Source organism: Pteropus alecto, unplaced genomic scaffold (genome assembly GCF_000325575.1).
Source record: "Pteropus alecto unplaced genomic scaffold, ASM32557v1 scaffold45, whole genome shotgun sequence".
Lineage (NCBI taxonomy): Eukaryota > Metazoa > Chordata > Mammalia > Chiroptera > Pteropodidae > Pteropus > Pteropus alecto.
The window spans coordinates 17,125,363-17,136,645 of NW_006442491.1; the positions used below are offsets into that span (position 1 = coordinate 17,125,363).

The 11,283-nt window shown below is 49.2% G+C and overlaps 1 protein-coding gene across 1 annotated transcript in view; it reads right to left on the bottom strand.

Moving 5' to 3' along the window:
- Window positions 1–2,527: 2,527 nt before the first annotated feature.
- The window catches only part of STK35 (serine/threonine kinase 35), a 41,188-nt gene continuing 32,432 nt past the window's right edge, over window positions 2,528–11,283 (bottom strand). Inside the window, exon 4 of the mRNA XM_006921669.3 lies at window positions 2,528–7,287. The gene's annotated coding sequence lies outside the window, so the exon portion shown is untranslated. The remainder of the gene's footprint in view (window positions 7,288–11,283) is intronic.

Consider the following 11,283-nt stretch of genomic DNA (forward strand, 5'->3'; position numbering starts at 1 on the left):
AATAGGTGGCTGCGAGTGTGGATTTATCAAACATCTAAGCCAGAAGCTGGAGCCCGACAGGCAGTGGCAGCAGGTCTGGAGGGGAAGGCAGTGAGGGAGGGCCTGGACGTGTAGCTTCTCCTTCCACAGGAGTGGACACTGGCTTATTTTAGGCACGCCAGACCCTTCCCTTCAGGGCCTGGGTGACATACCTCTCTCACCTGTGTAGAATCTGGTACTGAATAGACCCTTGTGTTATAGTGACACATCTCAAGTTCCTCATCACCCACACCCAAACCCGACGCAGAGATCCTCAAAGCCCCTTGGTTTCTGAACCTTGACGTAATCAACTGCATGGATGCCTAGGACACAGAGAAGGAACTGCTCAAGAAGACTGCCCACCATGTATTTTGTATAAAAATCTTTAGTTCTACCAAGCATCCTATGAAGTGGATAGTTACTACTTTTCAGATGAGAAAATGAAGTCAGAAAGGTGATCTGCCTCAAGGTCCAAGAGCCAGTGAAGAGCAGAGCCCACCTGCAACCTCTGAGTTCTGCTAGGCACCCAATACTTGTTGGATCAGTGACTGAATCAAGCATCTAAAGCACCAATGTGCTATTCTCCCCTTATCTGCCATTGGTGGTACAATGCTGTAGACAGACACCTGTTAACACCTATTAGGATGACTGTAAAAAAGACAATAACAGGTGTTGGCAAGGATGTGGAGAAAGTAGAACCCTCACATAGTCCTAGTGGGAATGTAAAACAGTGCAGTCTCTTTAGAAAACCATTTAGCACTTGCTCAAAAAAATTATCGTTACTGTGTGACCTAGCAATTGTACTGCCCATCTCTCTCTCTCTCTCTCTCTCTCTCTCTATATATATATATATATATACACTTGCCCAAGGGCATTAAAACATAGGTCGATACAAAAGCTTGTATATGAATGTTCATAGCAGCATTATTCATAATAGTCTAAATGTAAAAACAACCTATATGTCATCAACTGATGAATGGGTAAAATAAATGTGCTATTATCCATACAAAGGAATACTATATGGCAATAAAAGGGAATGAAGTACCGATATGTGCTACGACATAGATGAGCCTTGAAACATTGTGAAGTGAAAGCAGCTAGATACAAAAGGCCACATACTGTATGACTCCATTTACATGGAATGTCCAGAATAGACAAATCCATAGAGACAAAAGATAGATTAGTGGTTGCCAGGGGCTGGAAATGAATGTTTGGGAGGGGATGAGAAATGACAGCTAATGTGTATATGTTTCTTTTTGAAGTGATAAAAATATTCTGGAATTAGTGGTGTTGGTTGCACAAGTCAATAAAAACCACTGGCACGAACGCTTCAAGAGTGAACTATCTCAACAAAGTTGTTAGAAAAACAAACTTGTGGGTTGTGTTCTCCAAGCTCCAGGCTTCCGTCTAGGCTAAGCACAGAAATATCCTTTGCAAGAAGCTTCATCCCCAGCAGGCGCTGGACACCAAAGCCTGGGCCTGGAATGCAGCTTGTTCGCTCTCAATTAGGCAGGAAGCCTGTCTTATCTTTTCTTCTAACATTCCAAAGTCCTGGCTCATCCTCCTGCATTTTAAGATTCCTGGTTTACCAGGTCTTCTCAGAATAGGTGGGAGTGGTGAGTCCCACAGCAAACATCACTAGATTGATGAGCTTTTCTGAGGCTGTGTGGTGCCAGCGTTTATCAGACTCTGGAAGACTCTCAAACCTGTCTGCTTGGGAAAAAGAACTACAGAACCATTTATTGAGAGTCTTAAGTGCTGGGCCAAATACTAGGTTCTTTCTCATTTAACCTTCAGCTGCTCTTCTATTTTACATGAAGAGGGGGATGTGCAGTGAAGGCTAAATCACCTGCCCAGTGGCAAGTGGCAAAAGTTCCCATTCTTCCCAGAGCACCATTCACCCAGTGCCCTGGATTTCTTTGGGTTTTTCTCATCAGCAGAGGGGCTCATACCACACCTACCACACAGGCCTGTGGAAGTAACAGAAGTGCCCGCCTTTTAGTTAAGTGCTAGTCCTCATTCCTCAGGAAATGTGGCTTTTGTTGACCAGAGGGAGATGAGTTATATGCACTTTCTTTCACCCCCAGACCCACCACTATGGCCTGGCTTAGCGACCTCTGCTCTTCAGACATGGATGCTACACTCTCAGCCCAGAGTTGTTCCACCCAGCTCCTCTGAGAGCACACCCTCCCCCTTGCTGCTATGGTTTGGAGACCCTTCTGATGTCTACATTAACAAGAACTTGTAGAAGCACAGGGCTGGGGCTGAAAAGGGCCTTTGAGATGTCTGGAGGAGGAGACTGCCATGTTGGCTGAGGTCCTGGATCCCTGCAAAGGGCAGGCCAGATGAGGTGTGGGCTCCTGCTCCCCCAAGTGCAGGCTCCTCGCTTCTGAGTGCCTGCTCCCAGGTGTGGGGTGGAAAGACTAGTCGAAGGCCAGCAGACCGGGGAGCTGTGGCATGGGTTGGCTTCTCCTCCCTTCCAAACAGGTGACAAAACCACAAACACTCATTTTCAAATCACATATGGCTTCTTTGACCCCATCAAATAACTTTATTCACACAAACGTCCCTTAATTTACAAAGCCTCAGTCATTCATACACATTAGGGGGATCCACAGTGTTCAAGGAACTTAAATATAATGTATCATACCAACCCAAGTAAACCAAGTACAAAAAATATTCATATAAAGTTGTTCACACGTAGGTCCTAGATTACCAGCTTCTGTGCAAAAAAAGAAAATAAAGAAAAATAGATGAACTTGTATTTGAAACGAACTTTGTGCCTGGGTTAAAACCTCTCACACCCAAGTCAGCCCCACACGACTGTTGAATCGTCACAATGTACTCCCCTGCTCTGAGGGAAGAGCCCCTGGGGCACAAAAGATGTCTTTAAAATGTCCCTAAATAAACTCCCTTCCAAGTCCTGTGGTCTCTCATGGAAAAAGATGTGGGTGTCTTCCTTCTGTTGCCCCTTGCAATCTTAGTGGGGCTCTGGGCAAACAATGGCTGTGGATGTTTAGTCAACCTTAAAAGAGGGGACACCTCCCAGTTTCTCTCAGAGGGCCTCTCTCCAAACAGGAGCCCCTGCCCTCCAAGCCTAGGTGGGCAGGATCAGAGATGGACCTGTGTTGTCCTGAAGGCTGTGCCTCAGCCTAGTGTGGGAGGATGGCCGAGGTAGTGTCTCTGGACCTCAGCCCCAAGCCCCTCGGCCTGAAGAGCTGAAGAGTTCAAGCTTGGCTGTTGTCAAGCTGCCAGTTCCTAGGAGACTCCAGCAGCTGTGTCTGTCTGGGGCCACCAGACAAGAAAGGAAAAGGAGTCATGGGGGATGACAATCCAAGAGCCCCATGTGCCCTGGATGGGGAGGTGCACTTGGTGGGCAGGACCGGAAGCCCAGGCGGCATGGAGCAAGGCCACGGAAGAGTTAGGGTCCTCTCCTTAGCGGGTGGAAGCCTGACTCCTGATTCTCCAAGTTTCCGAAAGATACTGTGAGGCTGAAACCCAGATACCCATCCTATTAAGATCTGTCTTCTAAGAAGGTAAACAGCCAACAGCATAAAAGAGTCTCACAATGCTAGCTCTTTTCCTTTCCTTAGAAAAAGACTCAAGCAAAAATAATGTTATTGCTCCGAACACTGGTTCTCTAGGAGACAACTGATATGTTAAGGAGCTGAGAATCTTGAAGGGAATGCGAGGCAGGGAATGTCCAGGGGCCCAAAGGCTGTGAGGAAGGTGGCGAGTGGTCTTAGCACCGCAGGGTCAGGGAGCAGAGGAAGTGCAGGGTGTGCACCCCTGCCCCTGGCATCTCTGCCTTCATTCACTCTGGGGCCACCACTGGCAGTGCCATAAAGGAGGCTAGGCCTTCCAGAGTTATTCTCCACCTACTGTTGGGCACGTTTCTCCTCTGGCTGTAAACAGGTTATTTCTCAAGTAAACATTTAATACACTCCCTCGGAAAGGCAGCCGCGAGGGGCAAACCACATCCGGGTGGGAGGACGGATTTCCCATCCTCCTGTCCCAGTGCCTCTGGGATGAGAAGAGGCTGAGGCCTGCAACCTTAGTCCCTGGTGCCCAGAAGGGGTCAGAGCCAGTCTTGAGTGAACAGACTGTGACATCCCCCCAGCTAGAGGTAAGAGGCAGGGACCTGCTGGGTAGTTAAGAGGCAGACTGCACCTCTCTGAAGTAGTTTTTCTGTCCTCGGCTAAAGCTGCTAGTGAGTGCCCTGGTGGTGGGATGGGGAGACACGTTCCTGGCTGCAGCTCTCAGAAAGGGATGGAGGGAGGGGGTGATGGGAGGGTAATCATTCTCAGGGAGCTATCTGTGAACGGGAGTGAGAGTTTAAGTGACAGACAGAGAGGGAGAAAAGAAGAGCCATACTTCAAGGGAGCCAGGAGGTCTGGTCAGGGGAAGGCAATGGAATAAGGCACTATGATCTGTCTTGCTGATTCTTCTCTCACTGAGGGGGAAACCAAGCTCAGACCCACAGGGCTGAGGCCCAGACCCTCCCTCCAACAGGCTACCCTTTTCACAGACCCAAGGAGAAGAGAATAACTGCTTTTTTAAGGTTTGGAAACTTCTAGAACGTGGACAGGCCTAACAAACTTGGTGGTGCTGAGATGATGTACCACAGAGCTGCTGCCGGGCCTGAGACCCAGGTGGAGGGTGAAAAGGCAAAAGAGGTGAGGAAGCTGAACACGGTGGGAGGAGGTGGCAAGTGGCTGAGAAAGAATGACAAGAGCTAGTCCAGGCCTGACCCCAAGGCTAGTCCAGACGGGGCAGAGCCAGTATTAGGGTGGACAAAGCGGAAAGCAGGGAAGGGAGGGGAAGAGTGAGAGACAGGCACTTGGGGCTAACGAGCTGGCCCTCATGAGCTAGGAAAGGAGGTCCCACCACCAAGCCAGGACAGGCTGGGAGTCCTGCAGGATAAGGGCACGTGAAAGCTGGCTCCCCTCTTCCATGCTGCCCACCTCACCCCAAAGGTATGGACATCCTGTGATCTACAAGGGATACTCTGGTGCCAGGAAAAATAACAAAGGGGGAGCACTGCAGCTCCAAGACCTTGTTCAGACAGAGCTGAGAGACCTGGGGAAGGCAGAAGAAAAAGATGAGCAAATGGTAATAAGTTGTTAGGCTTGAGCCCTCACGAGGGACATGAGAGCATGAGCTGCAGCCAGGGAGTGCTGGAGGTGCTGAGTGTGGGGACTGTTTTCCCCATGTGCTCATGTAGAGAGAGAGAGCTTCCCCAGGGGAAGGCAGGGTGGTGGGGCAGAAGAATGGGCACTGCCATTAGGAGATGCTGTCTCCCAACCCGCCCAACTGCAGCTCAGTACACACAGGAGGCCGCCTGAGAAATCAGAAGAGACAAGACAGGTGATCACAAAGGATTTCAGCCAAGGAAGGGAAGGGCCTGGTTACTACCTGCAGCCCTGCTGGGTCCTGCTAACCACAGCCAACCGTCTGCGGAGAGGAAGAAGCCTTGGTATTTGAGGGGCTTTGAGAACAGGCTGAAAGAATGTGAGCAAATGTTTTGCCAAGTTTGGGCTGATGTTGTGCTGGCTTCTCCCAAAGTCTCAGGGCTGCAAGATCAGGACCGCTGCTGGGAGGGAGCGGGGGGAAACCCCTCTTGGTCATATGCTAACTTCAATGCCCTCCAGTTATCTCCCCTATTGATCCTATGCTGGTTTAGAGAAAACAAAAAACAAAAATAAACACAAAATAATTCCTTCCCCCTTCCCAAAGACCCTTTCCTGCTTGGTTGTCATGGGGTGAAAAGCCTTTGGAGCAGTCGAAGTAGTGTCCAGGTGAGGGAGACAGCACAGGAAGGGTTCCCCTCTCCTTGTATAGGGAGCAAATGCCAGGTTCAGAGGCCGGCGAGGAGGGAGGCAGCAAGTGTCGTCGGAGAGTGGACGAACGGCTACACTGACGGACACCGGTGGTGGGGTCCAAGGGCTCAAGGCTGGGGAAGCTCTAAGGTGGCAAGCCCACAATCGGGCATCTAAAGACCACGTCTGCCCAGTCACCTCCCTACTCTCGGCAGGTCCGTCCTTTCCCTTTTCAGACACATTTACAATGAAGGTGGGTACCTAACAGTCTATCCCTGGGATGAGAGAGACAGCACTTGACATTGTCGCTGTTAAGTAACACCATAGGACCTGGCGCATAGGGCACACCGTTCCCTGTGAGGAAGTGACAGCGGCAGCCAGTCCAGGACACTCTGTTCTTATGGCAATGGTCACAAATGGATCTCAGGGACTTGGACAGTCTCTGTGACAATCTAGATGTTTGGTGGGCATATCTGGGAAGACAACGATGCAGGAGAGAGTGGGTGATGGGGGCTGAGCTCACAGGAGTGAAAGATGCCCGCTGAAGACCCAGCTTTGTCCCAGGCAGAGGTTTGGCACAACATTTTTTCCTGGGGATCTTCCTCTGGGACGGAGATCACTAACAGGAAGGTAGGCCTATAAAAGCTGGGGTGGGCTGGCCTGAAACCCCCAGGAAGTGGGAGATGGTCACCTTCTGTCTCTCCCCCTCTCAGAGCTCCTGGTTGTAAAGGGCAGTAGAGAAAATGGATTCCCACCACTGTTAAGTCCTGGTGTGGCCTGGGCCTTCCAAAAACTTAAAGAGAACACACCCACAGTTCAGAGCTTCTTTCTTGAGTTCCCCTGGCCAAACCCTGGTCTTCCTCTTCCAGGTGATTCTTCACTAAAGATCATTTTCAAGGCCCAAGGGCTGGCCAGGAACAGCCCACCAGACAGTCTAGCAGTTCCTGCATCTGGTGGGGAGGTGGCCCAGAGGCTTCCTATCTTCACGCCCCCGTTCCAGGAGAAATCCCCAAATTCTCCATGGAGAGGCAGGCCTTCTCTGGGGAAGTGAGGTGTTATAAGCAGAACTGAGAAATGGGTAAAAGACAAGGAAAATAAAGGACAAAAACAAAATAGCTCCCTAACCCCTTATAAAAATTAAAAATGAAATTTATACATATGCTTTGTCCATATTGAATTTCTTTAAAGAAATTGGTGCCTGTCCATAGCATAGCTTCTGCTCTTTTGAAGTCTTAATTGTTTAAATTAAAAAAGAAATAAAAAAGAAAAACAAAAAAGAGGAAGACAAAAAATAAAAAAAAATCAAGCAAAACTAAAGGGGAAAACCCAAACAAAAGCTTCACATTGCTAGAGATCCAGCTGTTGGGAGATCGCCAACAGGCCAAGCCACCACCTGTACCCTCTGCCGTCCTCTGTGCGACACATGAGACTGTAGGTCCCGAGGATCAACCTGGAAGACAGAAAGCAGGGAATTAGAGGACACTGGCTTTGTGGGCTTGGGGTGCCTCCGACTAGATGCCAACACCCAGCCCGGATAAACTCAGGGGCTGTGATGTTATGGGGGAGGTTTCTAAACACTTTATCTGGAGTAAATCTAGCTTTACTATTACCACCCTGCCAGACACGCAATATTCTTACTTTTCGGACAAGGAAACTGAGATGCAGGTTAAGTAATGTGCTAAGGTCACCTGGACTGAGGGGCAGACCCCGACGGGGAACCCAGGCATGCTGGCCCCAGCCACAAATCTGACCGTGAATACTGTCCCTCTCCAAAGGCTTCCTGTTCTGTTTGCTGGACCTCGGGAGGAGACAAACCACCTGCCCCTCAGGGTCCTGTTCCAGGGGAGGCCTAGACTACAAGTACCTACAGAGGTTAGCTTTGGGCCAGCCCGCACCCCAGACTGGTTTCCCCAGCATGAGCCTGAGCAGAGCTAAGCACAGCCTTATCCTAGGCCTTATCCTAGGCAGGGCGGCATCCAGGACAGCAACGCTCCATTTGCGCTCCATGTAAATCATCTAAGAGCTTCAAAGGGCCCGCTCGCACTCTGAATGACTGAATCAGACAAGTCTTTCACTGTGTGCTTCCCTCACCCCCCACCCCATTGGCTTCAATGTTCTGGAGGCTCTGCAGCATGAGAGGTGTGCCCTCCCAGCCCAGCACTTGCCACATGTGCAGTCTGATGACAAGGGCCCATTGTCCTCAGGTCCTGGGGAGATGTCTCGCTAGTCCTCGTGAAGCAGTGGGGTATGGTGATACTGGACGATTTACTTATCTGTCAGCCTCAGTTTCCTCTTCTGAGAGAGAGGGCTCCTTTTTGAGGGTCGAGAGAAATAATAACTAAAAAGTACCTGGCCCACAGTAGGAACGGACATACTCTATGAGTCCCTCCTCTCTCAGCCATTCGTCTCCACCAATGATGAATGTGTCAGATTTAAACAGGCCATAGTCCTCAGCTATTTAACCACCAACGCTGCTTGGGGCTGGGTGCGGGTGCCACGGAGAGGACAAAAAGCCCGCCAGAGGAGGGCAACACAGCCTTCTGGAGAACAACTTGGCCATGTGTTTTCAGAGCTTCAGATGTGTTTTGACCTGAAGACCCTATAATTCCACTTGTGGAAACGCAGGTTAACTGATAATCCTAAATATGAAAAGGACTTTGAATAAAGATGGTCACTGAAGTACGTTTAAATTATGAGGCAACAATCCATATATCCAAAAATAAGAGATTTAAGCAAATGATCCATCCATTCAATGATATTTACAGAGGAAATGAGAAGGCTATGCGGCATTTTAAACAACATTATGGCAAAAGCACTTCCTAGGTTAAGTGTGAAAAAGTCAGCTACAAAGTTCTGGGGCATATAGTATAACCATAACTATGTATAGGGAAATCTGGCAAAAATACATCACAATGCTGTATTTGTCATGGGTGTGTTTTCTTCCTCCCCCACTTTTCCTCTGTATTTTTAGTATTGAGTACACATCACATTGTCACGCTCTACTTCATAATAGGAAAAACAGTGTACTTTATCTAATCAACAAGAAAAACTGGCAGCTCTGACAGAAAGATCCATGGACTAACGAGCGGTCCAAGAAACCAGACCCAGGCTCTTTTCTGGGTTCTTCCATGCTCTGTGGGCATGGAGACTTGCCTATACCTGTCAAATGAGAGGTGAGACTGTGATTCCCTCCTCCACTGCACAGGTAAGGTGAGCCGGCGTCTGTGTGACGAGTAAAGTGGGGATGGATGATAAAGCCAACGAAAAGGAGTTTGATCTAGAATGAAAATACCGGATTTCTCAGGCCCAGCCTCTCCCTCTGCTGCTTCTGTTTCCCCTGCCTGTTAAGTCCTTTCGACAAAAATCCAATGGTGGGCCTGTATCTCAGTTTTTGACTTGGAAAAAAAAAATCATCATATGCACATCCTGTGAGGAGCCAGTAGCCATCTCAAATCCAGCTTTCTTCAGCATGCCTATCGCCTTCTTCCTGTGCTTTCAGTAGACAAAGCAGAGCAACCAGAAGATGGGGGGAAGGGAGGATTTAGGGGAAACCCCACCATCCAAGCCACTCCTTGTGAAACATGACAAGAAAAGCCAGGGAGATTGTATGCTCATGTGTCATCGGCTAAGATAATCTCTGGGACCAGTTACGACCTTTTTAACACTGCTTTCCTCCCTCCCCTAGTAGGACCCAAGGTGACAACAACTTCCTCAAAAGGATGATCATCAACGAGGTGGCCCATGACAGCTGCAAAGCCGTGTGGTCAAGGAGGCAGAAAGATTCGGAAACCAGAGTCCCTTTTTACATAATAAACTGGTGGAACAGAGTGTGACCGCAGGTCAAGCCAATAGCACAGTACTCTCTGCAAGAGCTCCTGACACACCAGCGTGTAATGACCGCTGTAATTACAGGGTCCCTTGCCAGGAAGCAAGGCTGACATTTCCCACAAGCTCCTCCACCCTCCCTCCAGCTTTGGCACTGGCTCAGCTCTCCTAGTAGGCCTCAGGACGGCCCACAGGGAAATGAGGGGGTGCCCTTTCATGAGAGAGGGTTTGAATTCCTCTCTCGTCTCCCATTAGAGAAGGTGTATACCTTCCTGGGGAACCAATAGCAGCAACCTCACTGGAAGACAGTGGGGGCCCTTTCTATGGCCATGAATAGAAATGGCTCAGTTCACAGAGTTCTGGGTTGAAGCAGCAGCAGATCCTCCTAGGCACTTAGTGGAATAGTAAGTGATGTGGGCCCCAGCCTGGTGGGTCCTCACCCTTCATCCTAGAAGCCACGCCTCAGCTCTCTGGCTGCCCAGGCTGCAGTTTGACTGCTCGGTTACCAGCTTCAACCAGGGCTTGACTCATCCCTTCCACTGGAACCCCTACCTCTGACCAGAGCCCTCCCTGGAGGGCAAAGCCATACCTGCTGAGTATAAGGATAAACTTGCAGTTGACATCTGTAGCGCACTCCACCTATCACTTTCCTAATCACCTCATCTTGTGAGGATGGATTTGCCATTTTAAGAAGGGAGGAGGCCCCAAGAGATGGAGCAACTTAGCCCACATCGCAGAGCTGTTGAGCAGTAGAACCGGCGCTCAATCCAAACTTTTGTAGCCCTTTTACTGCCCAAAGTCTTTCCTTACTACGACAGTCTCCCCTTGGTGTTTTCAGAGCTGGCTCAGTCAGTGATTCTAAGAGCCTGCATTTGGGATGGTCTTGAGGGAGAAAGGTGTCAGTGATCAGGGAAGGTGTGCTGGCACATTTTCCCCTTACTTCAGCTCTCAGACCAAGTTCCCTCAGCACAACGGACCTTCTTATTTCTCTTATTATCATAACAGCAGTCACCTGTCAAGCGTTTCGTATGTGCGAGGCATGCCCTATCTAGGTAGGACGCTTCCTACGTGACAACTTAGGCGACTGTCAGCACTCCTATGCTGCTTTCCACTCATCGTGTCCCAAAATGGACCAAGTGTTTTACACCCACCGCCTCATTACACCCAACAACCCTACGAGGTAGGAACTATGGTGGCTCAGTTTAAGAGATAAGGAAACTGAAGCTGAGAGAAGATCCTGATGCCTAAGAAGTGGTAGAGAAAAAGATTTCAACCTAGGTCTGTCTCACTCCAAAGCTCCTGTTTTTAACACACAACTTTAGAACGTAAAATCCCCTCCTACAGAGACAAGAGTTTAGGTGGAGTTAAAAACCTGTTTAAGCCTTTCATTCATAAACAAAATCATTCAGAAAAATGCTCACAAAAGGCTTGGCTTAGATACCTCTGCACAGGTCTGGTGTCCAGAGCACAAAGGTGGATGCAGTGCCAACCAGGCACTGAGGAGCCTTCTGGCAAATTCCTCCGCCAGCCAAGCAGTTGTGTGGCCTGCTCAGAAAGACCGGAGAACCAAACTACGCCCATTAAGGCCACTAGCAGTGTTGAGAACAGAAGCTGGAAAGAG